The 17107-nt window shown below is 41.7% G+C and overlaps 12 non-coding genes across 12 annotated transcripts; 6 read left to right on the forward strand and 6 right to left on the reverse strand.

Moving 5' to 3' along the window:
* Positions 1 to 3847: 3847 nt before the first annotated feature.
* TRNAQ-CUG (transfer RNA glutamine (anticodon CUG)) lies at positions 3848 to 3919 on the reverse strand. The gene has a single exon. It is a non-coding gene; the product is annotated as a tRNA-Gln (tRNA).
* Positions 3920 to 6283: 2364 nt separating this feature from the next.
* On the forward strand, positions 6284 to 6355 carry TRNAQ-UUG (transfer RNA glutamine (anticodon UUG)). Its single transcript has one exon. It is a non-coding gene; the product is annotated as a tRNA-Gln (tRNA).
* An 881-nt stretch (positions 6356 to 7236) lies between these two features.
* On the reverse strand, positions 7237 to 7308 carry TRNAQ-CUG (transfer RNA glutamine (anticodon CUG)). Its single transcript has one exon. It is a non-coding gene; the product is annotated as a tRNA-Gln (tRNA).
* A 259-nt stretch (positions 7309 to 7567) lies between these two features.
* Positions 7568 to 7639, forward strand: TRNAQ-UUG (transfer RNA glutamine (anticodon UUG)). Its single transcript has one exon. It is a non-coding gene; the product is annotated as a tRNA-Gln (tRNA).
* Positions 7640 to 8552: 913 nt separating this feature from the next.
* On the reverse strand, positions 8553 to 8624 carry TRNAQ-CUG (transfer RNA glutamine (anticodon CUG)). The gene has a single exon. It is a non-coding gene; the product is annotated as a tRNA-Gln (tRNA).
* Positions 8625 to 10993: 2369 nt separating this feature from the next.
* On the forward strand, positions 10994 to 11065 carry TRNAQ-UUG (transfer RNA glutamine (anticodon UUG)). Its single transcript has one exon. It is a non-coding gene; the product is annotated as a tRNA-Gln (tRNA).
* Positions 11066 to 11946: 881 nt separating this feature from the next.
* On the reverse strand, positions 11947 to 12018 carry TRNAQ-CUG (transfer RNA glutamine (anticodon CUG)). The gene has a single exon. It is a non-coding gene; the product is annotated as a tRNA-Gln (tRNA).
* A 259-nt stretch (positions 12019 to 12277) lies between these two features.
* TRNAQ-UUG (transfer RNA glutamine (anticodon UUG)) lies at positions 12278 to 12349 on the forward strand. Its single transcript has one exon. It is a non-coding gene; the product is annotated as a tRNA-Gln (tRNA).
* A 913-nt stretch (positions 12350 to 13262) lies between these two features.
* TRNAQ-CUG (transfer RNA glutamine (anticodon CUG)) lies at positions 13263 to 13334 on the reverse strand. Its single transcript has one exon. It is a non-coding gene; the product is annotated as a tRNA-Gln (tRNA).
* Positions 13335 to 15707: 2373 nt separating this feature from the next.
* TRNAQ-UUG (transfer RNA glutamine (anticodon UUG)) lies at positions 15708 to 15779 on the forward strand. Its single transcript has one exon. It is a non-coding gene; the product is annotated as a tRNA-Gln (tRNA).
* Positions 15780 to 16660: 881 nt separating this feature from the next.
* Positions 16661 to 16732, reverse strand: TRNAQ-CUG (transfer RNA glutamine (anticodon CUG)). The gene has a single exon. It is a non-coding gene; the product is annotated as a tRNA-Gln (tRNA).
* Positions 16733 to 16991: 259 nt separating this feature from the next.
* TRNAQ-UUG (transfer RNA glutamine (anticodon UUG)) lies at positions 16992 to 17063 on the forward strand. Its single transcript has one exon. It is a non-coding gene; the product is annotated as a tRNA-Gln (tRNA).
* Positions 17064 to 17107: the final 44 nt, after the last annotated feature.

Here is a 17107-nt window from a genome sequence, read left to right on the forward strand (position 1 = left end):
AAGGGTATCTCATTGCTCGGTTCCTGTTTTATGTCAGCTAATTTATCAACCTTTCCTCCACCCAGTTTTTCATTCCCCATATTCTTTGTTCCTTCACTCTCCTTTTCCCCATCCGTTCCTTCTTTCTTAATCTCCTTTTCTTCCGGTGTTTCCCCCATAGTGAACATTCCATTTGGTCCTGGTCTAGACCCCTGGAACATCCTCCATAAGTTAAACACCTCCACATGGTTTGCCAACTTCTTCCCCTTGTATGTATTGTGCAGATGGTTTAATAGTGAATGTTGGGCATATGGGTCAAAGCTACCATTAGGCGGCCATGGTGTCAACATTTTGTTGTCCGTCCCCTGGGTCCACTCTATGCTGTACTTAATTAACTTCTCCCTATGTGGTGGCAGTGTGGTGCATATATGTTGTAGTGGGGTAGTGAGGGTATTCCCCCACCCTCCCAACCCTCTCCCGTCTGACATACTAGCGCACCCTTTCTTACCCTTCCCCTTGCTACCAGTTTGCAACATACAACCTTTTATTGCTTACCTTGCCCCGCAAGTGTGGGGACTTACGACAATCCTTTGACAAATTATGCAATGATAATAATCACACAAAAAAAATATTATAAAACAAATATATTTATGATGTTATATTATATTCCTTCCCCTACGGCCCCCTGCGGCCGAAGCGCACGCAGCCCCCTGCAGCTGCGTACCCCTTACGACGATCTTACACAGTCGTCCTTTTTCCCCGTTCTCCTCCCACCTTTACACTTGCCGTGGCCGGCGTTCTCCGTGCGCAGCCACGCCCCCTTCCCCTTCTCCTCTTTGATCCACTCGTTTATCGTTTATCTCCGTGTCCGCTCCTTTATCATGTTTCTCTTCCCCACCAATGTCAAACCCAAAGCTTCTTGTGTTCACGATATCTTACTAAATCCCTACTGGTGACGTCACCTATTTCTTCGAACTACTGGTATATTCGTGTTATGTTCTTTAAATTCAAAATACACTTGCAATCTACCCCGCTAACCCTACAGCTGTCTTCCTGTCTCTCCTGGAACAAGGTAATCTCATCAATACTATAACCGGACTGCGCACGCTGCGTCGCCTCGCGTGTGATACGCCCCTCAACAGGAGGGCTTAACCAGCCAATTATCTTCCGTTTTGGGCAACTACGTAACTAGCCACCGCCCACAGGGAAACGTCATCTACCTATCGAGTTTCTTGCTCGAACAATAGGGAACCTCATCTACCTATCGAGTTTCTTGCTCGAACAATAGGGAACCTCATCTACCTATCGAGTTTCTTGCTCGAACAATAGGGAACCTCATCTACTCATTGAATGATAAATGTCAAATCGTAGGAAACCACACACACCCACCCTCACACGTAGTCGCGATTTAGGCCAATCAGTGTCTTTCGAGCGGCTGCACGTGATGTTTTCGTGCCCCGCCCCCCTCTTTCGCTTAACGTTAGCTTTTTGTTGCGAGCGTCTGCACGTGTTGTTCTCGTGCCCTGCCCCCCTCTTTCGCGTAACGTTAGCCGCCTTCTCTCGCACTCAATTCACTACCATTCATTCCATTATCATCACTCAATTAAACCTTCACCCCACCTTTTTACAATACCTCCCTCCTCCCTTATTTACTTCCGCCCCCTCCCTCACAATTTCGCATTGCTTGTTGTGCGTGTCATGCTCACCAAGTTCCCTCGATGCAGGGCCGCTCGACTGCGTGCACCCCTCCAAGCGGCTCGCCACCTCCCCTCGTCTGGACCACGTCTGGACACTCGCCGACCGCGGGCGGGATACTTCTCAACCGGCTCCCGAGGGCCAATATCCGGATTGCGCAGTCCGGTCCTCTCGCAGCTCCGCGATGGTCCTGTAGTCCTCAGAAGGGGGCAACGGCAGAGGGGGCCGCGCCGCCGGGCCTCCCCGCAACGGGAGTGCCTGGAAAAATAAAAAATAAAAGTCGATCTTAAACAGATCTCAGCAGTGCCTCCAACTTGTCGGGGGGGAATTCTGCCGGGGTCGGCCGGGCCGTCCGCAGACCTCCGGGCAGGGAGGCCCCAACTCCTCCCGTGTATATCTCGGATCGAGACAGAGTATGAGGCACACACAAGGAGCAAGGCAACTTCTGTCGTTTATTATGCAAACGGCAGGGATGGGTCAAGGAGCGCACGCGTTCGTCCTGACACACACACAATAGTGGGGCTCGCAGGCCCTTTTTACTACATTATGACGCGCTACTTGCGTCATTCCAAAAAGTTACCAAAAGAACCTATCGCCACTCTTGATTGGTTGCTCGAGTGGTGGGGTTAGTATAGTACGCCTATAGAGAATGATATTAGTGGTTAAGGTGTAGTCAGGTGGTATATCTGGGTTGTCCCTACAATTAGATACATAAGAATTGTTACATGAAGACCCCTGAGGATTGGCTAACGTTACTGACGTCTGAGATAAGAACCTCATGTTCTGATTGGTGCATCCGTGAGCTCCCCAGCCTGGGACCACCGTTGTTCCCAGCACACGGTGCACCTGTGGTTGCAACAGTGTTTCAGTATGGGTACGTGCAGGCAATGTGAGGATTTATTCATAGGTGGGAGACTGACCGTTCCCACTGTAGCAGGTGTCCATTGAGCCTTTCAAGTGTGTCGGCCTGCGTCTCGTAGCGAGGTACCCAGACGCCTTTTCTCTCCTGGGTTTTGGCATCTCGTCAGGTTCGGCTTGGTCACGTGGGGAGGGACCGTGTTTGAGGCATAATTCTGCACAATTAATATTGTTTTTCCACTGTATGTCTGGTTTAATTTGCAGATATGATTTTAACATTGGTACGTGGAGTGCGAGGTTGCAACATCGTGCCTTTGAAGATTTGTTTCTTGACTGTGGGTTTGCAACAGTACGACCTTGGCTGGTTGCTCCACTGGGTTCTTTCTGCAGGCTCAGCAACCTGACTTTTGCTTTGTTAATGTCCACGGGAACTCTTGCTTGAGGCCTACTTGGGCCTGGTGCACGAGTAATCCATTTAGTGCATGGATGCTTTAGGTTATAGTGGCATACAGTTTCATGGCCAGTATCGTGTTTCCATTATATCTCTCATGATGGTAACGGGTTTCAAGAGAAGCGTGAGCAAGCGTTATATATGAGCTCATGGTGCGTCTTGCGTTTCTGCATTCTAAAAGCCTATGTAAAAATAATAAAGATGCACGTCCGTGAATAAGCCTGTCGCCTACGTCAGAGCACTGAGTATGTTCTTCGTGTAGATTGGTGTGGAAATGTTCAGCGTGTATAATAGTTCAGCGGTGCTTCCCGTTATCTAGGTCGTCATGGCATCTCTAACGATGTGTAGATTTCAGTCTAGTTGGTCCGTGCCGCAGGTGTCGGCATGGCCAGTGCGGGCTGTTGGGCAGGCAGATGGACACATCCGTATGTTTCTGTACCAGGGTATTTGGTCATCTGGTAAATGGGCAAACTCTTCTCGTGGCGGGTGTCTGGGCCGCGACCCTCTAGGCCAAGCGCGAGAGGTGAAGGACGGGAGTCTGGTTTTCCATTCTCCCACTTCAATACCTTTCTTCAAAGAAGACATCCACAATAAACCATAAGGGAAAGGTTTGACTGATGGTAAACTCTTACAGAGATTTGAATGCAAATTATTGGATTCAACCTCCAGGGTGCTACCATTACACCATGGGTCTTTCACACCACAGAAAGTGGTGGGTTTCATTGTGGCTAAAGAGCGTCATCCATGGAAAATCTTTCTTTTTTCAAATGCACCCAGGGAATAATGCTATGAAAGTGGGCGACACAGCAGCGTCATTGCTATTAAAACAAGACACTGAGAGGAAAACAAACACAGAAATTCCCAAGGTCCCACCGAGATTTGAACTCGGATTGCTGGATTCAGAGTCCAGAGTGCTAACCATTACACCATGGAACCTACATACTTAGTGACATGATGAACGTCATTGCAGCAAAAAAAGAGCCTTTTAGAGAATGTATGCAATATTCTTTTATCTTATGCCTCCAGAGGAAGAATCCTATCCAAATGAGCTGTAAAGCAAAGAGTTTGCTATTGCGCAACAACCAACTAAACAGTTCCACATTTGCATAATATCCGTGGGCTAGGAATATGAGTTTGTTAAAATGATGCATGAGATCTCGATTCTCATTTCTGTTACAACTCTGTCAGGTTGCACCAGCAAGGGGCCCATGGTGTAATGGTTAGCAAAGAACATTACTGAAGGGCCCCTCGGCCAGCCAGAAAGCCAAAATGGAGAGAACGGGCATGAACTGGTTGTGAATGAGCTTCAAAATGCGTTCACAGGTAATTGAACTGGTGATCTCCTCAGTTTATACACCTGGAACTCCTGTCAATAGCAACAGTCGGCAGCTGGGTTGCCAGACATTTCGTCGAAAAAAATTTGTCGACAGGACAATTGGTCGAAACCATTTGGTCGAAAACCAAATGGTCGAATTGCTTTGTTTTTTATTTTCACATTTTTTTTTGGGGGGGGGTTTGGGGGGTCCCCCCAACCCCCTTTTTTTTTAAAAACCCCTTTTTTTCCGTAAACTACAACCTAAAAAATATATATATAAATAAATAAAAAAATCGACCATTTGGCTTTCGACCAAATTACGTCGACCAAATGTCTTTCGACCAAATGTCCGGACAGCGGCAGCTGGTCTGTGTCAGTAATGGCAATTTGATTTTGCCATTTTCACAACTCCCTAATAAATGAACAAAATGTTCCATTTGTAGGCACAGTTACATGCTATGGTATGTATACCATGCTTAATAACCACCATAGGAGGCTCAGAGCACCATCCGCATTCTTACGTACAAAACATGTAAGGAAATAATCAGATCTTTTGCTCTGCAGGAGTCAGGCTTCTTTAAAGCCTGACAAAGTGGCAGAGTGCCATTGTAAACTGAGGCATGATGAAACCATGCCCAAGAACCCAGGCAGGTTAAACCCTTCCACTCATGCCCCTAGGCCCCGAACGGCCCCGAACGGCCAGGTTCTATAGACAGGGCAGCTGGCATGGATTATGGACACTTTTAACATAGGGTGGTTTTTCAACCTTATCTCCTCTGGGAGCAAAGCGCTGGACAGGGTTTCCTGTACGTTTTTGAGGTTCGCAGGGATCTATGTGTGGATGTTTCTTGGTGTGAAAAGCATGACACCTTTTGGGGTGACACCAGGCTCTTCTGGGAGTTAATTTGCATAATCTCTACTTTCTATTTTATGTGACATGGGCTGCAGTTACATTGTTCTGTTAATAGAGGGCAACACACAGGTCATAGTTCCAAACAGGGGTGCACAGTCTGCTTGCTAGCTTACATTTACAGTTCTATTTGGGATTCGACGCCTTTTCATAAACTGAGTACTCTTCCGGAGTATTTCTAACTTATGTAGGTGTTTTGGGGGTGTTACGTGCCTTTGTATGACTGCTGCAAACCACTTGATATTAGACATTGATTGGAAACGACATAAAAAATCCTGACACATATTGTAAGCGGACATAAAATGACCTATATTAGCTAATATAAGTAAACAGACATCACTCCCCCCTCCCCACAAAAAGGGATGTATGCGTACACAAAAAATAAAAATGAAAAACAAGCAACTACTGCAGTCAAAATCTAAAAATGTAAATTCAGTTACATGATCATGACTCGGAAGGGGAAGTTAAAAAGTAAAAAAACACACGGTAGGAGAGAGGTTAGCTTTACATGCCATGAGGGAGGAAGAGGTCTTCCAAGCACTGTTGTGTATGTTGGTCAATCCCTCTGAAACGCAAAAGGGATGTGCACATAGAAATCAAAGCAGAGTCATCCAGAGAGACTATTTAATTCTTTTTTTTTCAAATTCTCAAAAGGAAGCTGCTATCAAATTGAACTATTCATCACAGCCACTGCTAGGAAATCTATGTGCATAAAATGACAATACACCCAAAGGAAAACAAAATATAGCTATAACATGTCAGATTACTAAATTCAGAGTCCAGCCTACTAACCATTAGACCATGGAACCTAAATACTTCCGCAAATGCTGAACTTCATTATGCCAAAACAGAGGCAGTCAGAAACAATATTTAATATTGCTTAATCATATGCCTCAAGAGGAAGAATTTGATCTACATGCTCTATAAAGCACAGAGATTGCTATAGCACAACGTCAATCGACAACATCGCTGTGTTTGTATGATATCAGTCAATTGGGACTATGAATCTGTAAAAATTGTAAATGTGCTCTATATTGCCATTTCTGATTCAACGCTCTCAGGTGCATCTTGCAAGGGTTCCATGGTGTAATGGTTAGCACTTTGGACTTTGAATCCAACGATCCGAGTTCAAGTCTCGGTGGGACCGTTATCTTGCTCTTACACTCCATTTTCTAATTTCTCAAATTACAATTCAACAGAGTTAATATTCAGAAGTTCAGTCGACTCTCTCTGCACGACATTACATTTAAATGCACTTTGGTGCCTGATACCAATACAGTGATGCAACTACATATCGTTAATGTACAATCCCTAAGGTCAATCAGAGTGGGCACCCAGATATCTCTCAGAAACATTTTCCACAGATGAATAATGTCCAACCTTAACTCTATGAAAAGAAAAATGTACACACTATGTGCAGTAGATTCTCTGCTCACTGGAACATGCAGAAACAACATTGATGTGAAAAGATTGGAAAAAGCCCTATTTTATTAACATTAAAAAATGTTATACAATTATTTTGGTGAATCATATTCACTTTCACAATCATTCCTATGTTTCAAGCAATTTGATGGTCTTATTAAATGTGTAAAAAATGTAATTCTTTGAGTTGACAAACTGTATGGAGAGCAAACTTTTTATAACTTACAAGAGTTATGAGTTCTAGAAAGTAGTGCATTTACTGATCAAGTGCCCTTGTTTAAATGTACTTACTTTATTTGGATCACACCTTTCTCGAAAGAAGAAATAAACTCTAAATTATCAGGAAACAATTCAACTGATTTTAGGGGCCTCCTGGGCTTTCAATGCAAATCGCTGAGATCAAAAGCCAGTTTAATAGCCATTATACCTTGGAGCTTTGGAGATACGAGAGTGGGCAGTTTCTTTGTGGCAAAAGAGAGTCATCCCCAGAAACTATTAATATTCTTTGGTCAAAGAAGACTGCCATCAAAGTGGGCTGTAAAGCAAAGCTATTGCTGTTATATCTATCTGCAAATGAAAGGCAGCTCTAAAAGAGAAGCAGCCCCAAGGTCCCACCGAGACTTGAACTCAGATCGCTGGATTCAGAGTCCAGAGTGCTAACCATTACACCATGGAACCCACATATTCAGTAGCATGATGCACTTCATTCTGGAAAAACAGAGCACATCAGAGAACATATGTAATATTCCTATATCATTAGACTCCAGAGGAAGAATTTGATCCAAATGAGACATGAAGCCAATACTTTGCGATTGCACAGCATCCAACAGCAACAGTGCTGCTTCGATATAATATCAGTAAACGGTTACTATAGGTCAGTAAAAATCTTGACTGTGCCCTATATTCTCATTGCCCTTATGAAGCTCTGCTCAACAAGGGTTCCATGGTGTAATGGTTAGCACTTTGGACTTTGAATCCAGCGATCCGAGTTCAAGTCTCGGTGGAACCTCTCTCTTGCTCTAACACACTTTGTCTCCTTGTTGTCTTAAATTATAGGCCAAAGATAGTAATATTCATAAGGTTAGTGGTGTAGGGTATTCATTTTCGCTCTCACTCTCTGGCATAACTTTTCATAAAAATCCACTTTTGTGCCTAGCACCTTAACCTTTATGCATTTTTTTTAAATGTATGAACAGTGAGGTCATTCTGAGTCGATGGGCAGATCTGCATCGGAAACATACATAAAAGATTTGAAATTTTCAAACTTAACTCAATGTTAAGAAACATGCTCAATCTGTGACCCAATGGATTCTCTTTTTACTTGAAGATGCAGCAACAACATTAATAATACCATTTTGGGAAAAGCAGCTCTATTGTATCGCCATTCTCTTTCAAAATTGTTAAAGGGTTAATCCTATGAAAAGCGACCACATTCAGAATCAATGATATTAATCAAGTGTCTTAACAGCCTTTACATGTTTGTAAAATGAAGGTATCAGTTTGAGATGAAAAATAGAACGAAGAACACACTTTTCTTAATTCACAAAAGGCCTGAGGTGTATAAATACTGTTTGTACCGACCAAGGGCCCATTCGTGAATGTACTTACTTTAGTTGGATCATACCTTTCTTCAAAGAAGACATCCACAATAAACCATAAGGGAAAGGTTTGACTGATGGTAAACTCTTACAGAGATTTGAATGCAAATTATTGGATTCAACCTCCAGGGTGCTACCATTACACCATGGGTCTTTCACACCACAGAAAGTGGTGGGTTTCATTGTGGCTAAAGAGCGTCATCCATGGAAAATCTTTCTTTTTTCAAATGCACCCAGGGAATAATGCTATGAAAGTGGGCGACACAGCAGCGTCATTGCTATTAAAACAAGACACTGAGAGGAAAACAAACACAGTAATTCCCAAGGTCCCACCGAGATTTGAACTCGGATTGCTGGATTCAGAGTCCAGAGTGCTAACCATTACACCATGGAACCTACATACTTAGTGACATGATGAACGTCATTGCAGCAAAAAAAGAGCCTTTTAGAGAATGTATGCAATATTCTTTTATCTTATGCCTCCAGAGGAAGAATCCTATCCAAATGAGCTGTAAAGCAAAGAGTTTGCTATTGCGCAACAACCAACTAAACAGTTCCACATTTGCATAATATCCGTGGGCTAGGAATATGAGTTTGTTAAAATGATGCATGAGATCTCGATTCTCATTTCTGTTACAACTCTGTCAGGTTGCACCAGCAAGGGGCCCATGGTGTAATGGTTAGCAAAGAACATTACTGAAGGGCCCCTCGGCCAGCCAGAAAGCCAAAATGGAGAGAACGGGCATGAACTGGTTGTGAATGAGCTTCAAAATGCGTTCACAGGTAATTGAACTGGTGATCTCCTCAGTTTATACACCTGGAACTCCTGTCAATAGCAACAGTCGGCAGCTGGGTTGCCAGACATTTCGTCGAAAAAAATTTGTCGACAGGACAATTGGTCGAAACCATTTGGTCGAAAACCAAATGGTCGAATTGCTTTGTTTTTTATTTTCACATTTTTTTTTGGGGGGGGGGTTGGGGGGTCCCCCCAACCCCCTTTTTTTCTAAAAACCCCTTTTTTTCCGTAAACTACAACCTAAAAAATATATATATAAATAAATAAAAAAATCGACCATTTGGCTTTCGACCAAATTACGTCGACCAAATGTCTTTCGACGAAATGTCTTTCGACGAAATGTCCGGACAGCGGCAGCTGGTCTGTGTCAGTAATGGCAATTTGATTTTGCCATTTTCACAACTCCCTAATAAATGAACAAAATGTTCCATTTGTAGGCACAGTTACATGCTATGGTATGTATACCATGCTTAATAACCACCATAGGAGGCTCAGAGCACCATCCGCATTCTTACGTACAAAACATGTAAGGAAATAATCAGATCTTTTGCTCTGCAGGAGTCAGGCTTCTTTAAAGCCTGACAAAGTGGCAGAGTGCCATTGTAAACTGAGGCATGATGAAACCATGCCCAAGAACCCAGGCAGGTTAAACCCTTCCACTCATGCCCCTAGGCCCCGAATGGCCAGGTTCTATAGACAGGGCAGCTGGCATGGATTATGGACACTTTTAACATAGGGTGGTTTTTCAACCTTATCTCCTCTGGGAGCAAAGCGCTGGACAGGGTTTCCTGTACGTTTTTGAGGTTCGCAGGGATCTATGTGTGGATGTTTCTTGGTGTGAAAAGCATGACACCTTTTGGGGTGACACCAGGCTCTTCTGGGAGTTAATTTGCATAATCTCTACTTTCTATTTTATGTGACATGGGCTGCAGTTACATTGTTCTGTTAATAGAGGGCAACACACAGGTCATAGTTCCAAACAGGGGTGCACAGTCTGCTTGCTAGCTTACATTTACAGTTCTATTTGGGATTCACCGCCTTTTCATAAACTGAGTACTCTTCCGGAGTATTTCTAACTTATGTAGGTGTTTTGGGGGTGTTACGTGCCTTTGTATGACTGCTGCAAACCACTTGATATTAGACATTGATTGGAAACGACATAAAAAATCCTGACACATATTGTAAGCGGACATAAAATGACCTATATTAGCTAATATAAGTAAACAGACATCACTCCCCCCTCCCCACAAAAAGGGATGTATGCGTACACAAAAAATAAAAATGAAAAACAAGCAACTACTGCAGTTAAAATCTAAAAATGTAAATTCAGTTACATGATCATGACTCGGAAGGGGAAGTTAAAAAGTAAAAAAACACACGGTAGGAGAGAGGTTAGCTTTACATGCCATGAGGGAGGAAGAGGTCTTCCAAGCACTGTTGTGTATGTTGGTCAATCCCTCTGAAACGCAAAAGGGATGTGCACATAGAAATCAAAGCAGAGTCATCCAGAGAGACTATTTAATTCTTTTTTTTTCAAATTCTCAAAAGGAAGCTGCTATCAAATTGAACTATTCATCACAGCCACTGCTAGGAAATCTATGTGCATAAAATGACAATACACCCAAAGGAAAACAAAATATAGCTATAACATGTCAGATTACTAAATTCAGAGTCCAGCCTACTAACCATTAGACCATGGAACCTAAATACTTCCGCAAATGCTGAACTTCATTATGCCAAAACAGAGGCAGTCAGAAACAATATTTAATATTGCTTAATCATATGCCTCAAGAGGAAGAATTTGATCTACATGCTCTATAAAGCACAGAGATTGCTATAGCACAACGTCAATCGACAACATTGCTGTGTTTGTATGATATCAGTCAATTGGGACTATGAATCTGTAAAAATTGTAAATGTGCTCTATATTGCCATTTCTGATTCAACGCTCTCAGGTGCATCTTGCAAGGGTTCCATGGTGTAATGGTTAGCACTTCGGACTTTGAATCCAACGATCCGAGTTCAAGTCTCGGTGGGACCGTTATCTTGCTCTTACACTCCATTTTCTAATTTCTCAAATTACAATTCAACAGAGTTAATATTCAGAAGTTCAGTCGACTCTCTCTGCACGACATTACATTTAAATGCACTTTGGTGCCTGATACCAATACAGTGATGCAACTACATATCGTTAATGTACAATCCCTAAGGTCAATCAGAGTGGGCACCCAGATATCTCTCAGAAACATTTTCCACAGATGAATAATGTCCAACCTTAACTCTATGAAAAGAAAAATGTACACACTATGTGCAGTAGATTCTCTGCTCACTGGAACATGCAGAAACAACATTGATGTGAAAAGATTGGAAAAAGCCCTATTTTATTAACATTAAAAAATGTTATACAATTATTTTGGTGAATCATATTCACTTTCACAATCATTCCTATGTTTCAAGCAATTTGATGGTCTTATTAAATGTGTAAAAAATGTAATTCTTTGAGTTGACAAACTGTATGGAGAGCAAACTTTTTATAACTTACAAGAGTTATGAGTTCTAGAAAGTAGTGCATTTACTGATCAAGTGCCCTTGTTTAAATGTACTTACTTTATTTGGATCACACCTTTCTCGAAAGAAGAAATAAACTCTAAATTATCAGGAAACAATTCAACTGATTTTAGGGGCCTCCTGGGCTTTCAATGCAAATCGCTGAGATCAAAAGCCAGTTTACTAGCCATTATACCTTCGAGCTTTGGAGATATGAGAGTGGGCAGTTTCTTTGTGGCAAAAGAGAGTCATCCCCAGAAACTATTAATATTCTTTGGTCAAAGAAGACTGCCATCAAAGTGGGCTGTAAAGCAAAGCTATTGCTGTTATATCTATCTGCAAATGAAAGGCAACTCTAAAAGAGAAGCAGCCCCAAGGTCCCACCGAGACTTGAACTCGGATCGCTGGATTCAGAGTCCAGAGTGCTAACCATTACACCATGGAACCCACATATTCAGTAGCATGATGCACTTCATTCTGGAAAAACAGAGCACATCAGAGAAAATATGTAATATTCCTATATCATTAGACTCCAGAGGAAGAATTTGATCCAAATGAGACATGAAGCCAATACTTTGCGATTGCACAGCATCCAACAGCAACAGTGCTGCTTCGATATAATATCAGTAAACGGTTACTATAGGTCAGTAAAAATCTTGACTGTGCCCTATATTCTCATTGCCCTTATGAAGCTCTGCTCAACAAGGGTTCCATGGTGTAATGGTTAGCACTTTGGACTTTGAATCCAGCGATCCGAGTTCATGTCTCGGTGGAACCTCTCTCTTGCTCTAACACACTTTGTCTCCTTGTTGTCTTAAATTATAGGCCAAAGATAGTAATATTCATAAGGTTAGTGGTGTAGGGTATTCATTTTCGCTCTCACTCTCTGGCATAACTTTTCATAAAAATCCACTTTTGTGCCTAGCACCTTAACCTTTATGCATTTTTTTTAAATGTATGAACAGTGAGGTCATTCTGAGTCGATGGGCAGATCTGCATCGGAAACATACATAAAAGATTTGAAATTTTCAAACTTAACTCAATGTTAAGAAACATGCTCAATCTGTGACCCAATGGATTCTCTTTTTACTTGAAGATGCAGCAACAACATTAATAATACCATTTTGGGAAAAGCAGCTCTTTTGTATCGCCATTCTCTTTCAAAATTGTTAAAGGGTTAATCCTATGAAAAGCGACCACATTCAGAATCAATGATATTAATCAAGCGTCTTAACAGCCTTTACATGTTTGTAAAATGAAGGTATCAGTTTGAGATGAAAAATAGAACGAAGAACACACTTTTCTTAATTCACAAAAGGCCTGAGGTGTATAAATACTGTTTGTACCGACCAAGGGCCCATTCGTGAATGTACTTACTTTAGTTGGATCATACCTTTCTTCAAAGAAGACATCCACAATAAACCATAAGGGAAAGGTTTGACTGATGGTAAACTCTTACAGAGATTTGAATGCAAATTATTGGATTCAACCTCCAGGGTGCTACCATTACACCATGGGTCTTTCACACCACAGAAAGTGGTGGGTTTCATTGTGGCTAAAGAGCGTCATCCATGGAAAATCTTTCTTTTTTCAAATGCACCCAGGGAATAATGCTATGAAAGTGGGCGACACAGCAGCGTCATTGCTATTAAAACAAGACACTGAGAGGAAAACAAACACAGTAATTCCCAAGGTCCCACCGAGATTTGAACTCGGATCGCTGGATTCAGAGTCCAGAGTGCTAACCATTACACCATGGAACCTACATACTTAGTGACATGATGAACGTCATTGCAGCAAAAAAAGAGCCTTTTAGAGAATGTATGCAATATTCTTTTATCTTATGCCTCCAGAGGAAGAATCCTATCCAAATGAGCTGTAAAGCAAAGAGTTTGCTATTGCGCAACAACCAACTAAACAGTTCCACATTTGCATAATATCCGTGGGCTAGGAATATGAGTTTGTTAAAATGATGCATGAGATCTCGATTCTCATTTCTGTTACAACTCTGTCAGGTTGCACCAGCAAGGGGCCCATGGTGTAATGGTTAGCAAAGAACATTACTGAAGGGCCCCTCGGCCAGCCAGAAAGCCAAAATGGAGAGAACGGGCATGAACTGGTTGTGAATGAGCTTCAAAATGCGTTCACAGGTAATTGAACTGGTGATCTCCTCAGTTTATACACCTGGAACTCCTGTCAATAGCAACAGTCGGCAGCTGGGTTGCCAGACATTTCGTCGAAAAAAATTTGTCGACAGGACAATTGGTCGAAACCATTTGGTCGAAAACCAAATGGTCGAATTGCTTTGTTTTTTATTTTCACATTTTTTTTGGGGGGGGGGGGGGTTGGGGGGGTCCCCCCAACCCCCTTTTTTTCTAAAAACCCCTTTTTTTCCGTAAACTACAACCTAAAAAATATATATATAAATAAATAAAAAAATCGACCATTTGGCTTTCGACCAAATTACGTCGACCAAATGTCTTTCGACGAAATGTCTTTCGACGAAATGTCCGGACAGCGGCAGCTGGTCTGTGTCAGTAATGGCAATTTGATTTTGCCATTTTCACAACTCCCTAATAAATGAACAAAATGTTCCATTTGTAGGCACAGTTACATGCTATGGTATGTATACCATGCTTAATAACCACCATAGGAGGCTCAGAGCACCATCCGCATTCTTACGTACAAAACATGTAAGGAAATAATCAGATCTTTTGCTCTGCAGGAGTCAGGCTTCTTTAAAGCCTGACAAAGAGGCAGAGTGCCATTGTAAACTGAGGCATGATGAAACCATGCCCAAGAACCCAGGCAGGTTAAACCCTTCCACTCATGCCCCTAGGCCCCGAACGGCCAGGTTCTATAGACAGGGCAGCTGGCATGGATTATGGACACTTTTAACATAGGGTGGTTTTTCAACCTTATCTCCTCTGGGAGCAAAGCGCTGGACAGGGTTTCCTGTACGTTTTTGAGGTTCGCAGGGATCTATGTGTGGATGTTTCTTGGTGTGAAAAGCATGACACCTTTTGGGGTGACACCAGGCTCTTCTGGGAGTTAATTTGCATAATCTCTACTTTCTATTTTATGTGACATGGGCTGCAGTTACATTGTTCTGTTAATAGAGGGCAACACACAGGTCATAGTTCCAAACAGGGGTGCACAGTCTGCTTGCTAGCTTACATTTACAGTTCTATTTGGGATTCACCGCCTTTTCATAAACTGAGTACTCTTCCGGAGTATTTCTAACTTATGTAGGTGTTTTGGGGGTGTTACGTGCCTTTGTATGACTGCTGCAAACCACTTGATATTAGACATTGATTGGAAACGACATAAAAAATCATGACACATATTGTAAGCGGACATAAAATGACCTATATTAGCTAATATAAGTAAACAGACATCACTCCCCCCTCCCCACAAAAAGGGATGTATGCGTACACAAAAAATAAAAATGAAAAACAAGCAACTACTGCAGTTAAAATCTAAAAATGTAAATTCAGTTACATGATCATGACTCGGAAGGGGAAGTTAAAAAGTAAAAAAACACACGGTAGGAGAGAGGTTAGCTTTACATGCCATGAGGGAGGAAGAGGTCTTCCAAGCACTGTTGTGTATGTTGGTCAATCCCTCTGAAACGCAAAAGGGATGTGCACATAGAAATCAAAGCAGAGTCATCCAGAGAGACTATTTAATTCTTTTTTTTTCAAATTCTCAAAAGGAAGCTGCTATCAAATTGAACTATTCATCACAGCCACTGCTAGGAAATCTATGTGCATAAAATGACAATACACCCAAAGGAAAACAAAATATAGCTATAACATGTCAGATTACTAAATTCAGAGTCCAGCCTACTAACCATTAGACCATGGAACCTAAATACTTCCGCAAATGCTGAACTTCATTATGCCAAAACAGAGGCAGTCAGAAACAATATTTAATATTGCTTAATCATATGCCTCAAGAGGAAGAATTTGATCTACATGCTCTATAAAGCACAGAGATTGCTATAGCACAACGTCAATCGACAACATCGCTGTGTTTGTATGATATCAGTCAATTGGGACTATGAATCTGTAAAAATTGTAAATGTGCTCTATATTGCCATTTCTGATTCAACGCTCTCAGGTGCATCTTGCAAGGGTTCCATGGTGTAATGGTTAGCACTTCGGACTTTGAATCCAACGATCCGAGTTCAAGTCTCGGTGGGACCGTTATCTTGCTCTTACACTCCATTTTCTAATTTCTCAAATTACAATTCAACAGAGTTAATATTCAGAAGTTCAGTCGACTCTCTCTGCACGACATTACATTTAAATGCACTTTGGTGCCTGATACCAATACAGTGATGCAACTACATATCGTTAATGTACAATCCCTAAGGTCAATCAGAGTGGGCACCCAGATATCTCTCAGAAACATTTTCCACAGATGAATAATGTCCAACCTTAACTCTATGAAAAGAAAAATGTACACACTATGTGCAGTAGATTCTCTGCTCACTGGAACATGCAGAAACAACATTGATGTGAAAAGATTGGAAAAAGCCCTATTTTATTAACATTAAAAAATGTTATACAATTATTTTGGTGAATCATATTCACTTTCACAATCATTCCTATGTTTCAAGCAATTTGATGGTCTTATTAAATGTGTAAAAAATGTAATTCTTTGAGTTGACAAACTGTATGGAGAGCAAACTTTTTATAACTTACAAGAGTTATGAGTTCTAGAAAGCAGTGCATTTACTGATCAAGTGCCCTTGTTTAAATGTACTTACTTTATTTGGATCACACCTTTCTCGAAAGAAGAAATAAACTCTAAATTATCAGGAAACAATTCAACTGATTTTAGGGGCCTCCTGGGCTTTCAATGCAAATCGCTGAGATCAAAAGCCAGTTTAATAGCCATTATACCTTCGAGCTTTGGAGATATGAGAGTGGGCAGTTTCTTTGTGGCAAAAGAGAGTCATCCCGAGAAACTATTAATATTCTTTGGTCAAAGAAGACTGCCATCAAAGTGGGCTGTAAAGCAAAGCTATTGCTGTTATATCTATCTGCAAATGAAAGGCAACTCTAAAAGAGAAGCAGCCCCAAGGTCCCACCGAGACTTGAACTCGGATCGCTGGATTCAGAGTCCAGAGTGCTAACCATTACACCATGGAACCCACATATTCAGTAGCATGATGCACTTCATTCTGGAAAAACAGAGCACATCAGAGAAAATATGTAATATTCCTATATCATTAGACTCCAGAGGAAGAATTTGATCCAAATGAGACATGAAGCCAATACTTTGCGATTGCACAGCATCCAACAGCAACAGTGCTGCTTCGATATAATATCAGTAAACGGTTACTATAGGTCAGTAAAAATCTTGACTGTGCCCTATATTCTCATTGCCCTTATGAAGCTCTGCTCAACAAGGGTTCCATGGTGTAATGGTTAGCACTTTGGACTTTGAATCCAGCGATCCGAGTTCAAGTCTCGGTGGAACCTCTCGCTTGCTCTAACACACTTTGTCTCCTTGTTGTCTTAAATTA

Source organism: Ambystoma mexicanum, chromosome 5p, assembly GCF_040938575.1.
Source record: "Ambystoma mexicanum isolate Mex_15411 chromosome 5p, UKY_AmexF1_1, whole genome shotgun sequence".
Classification (NCBI taxonomy): domain Eukaryota; kingdom Metazoa; phylum Chordata; class Amphibia; order Caudata; family Ambystomatidae; genus Ambystoma; species Ambystoma mexicanum.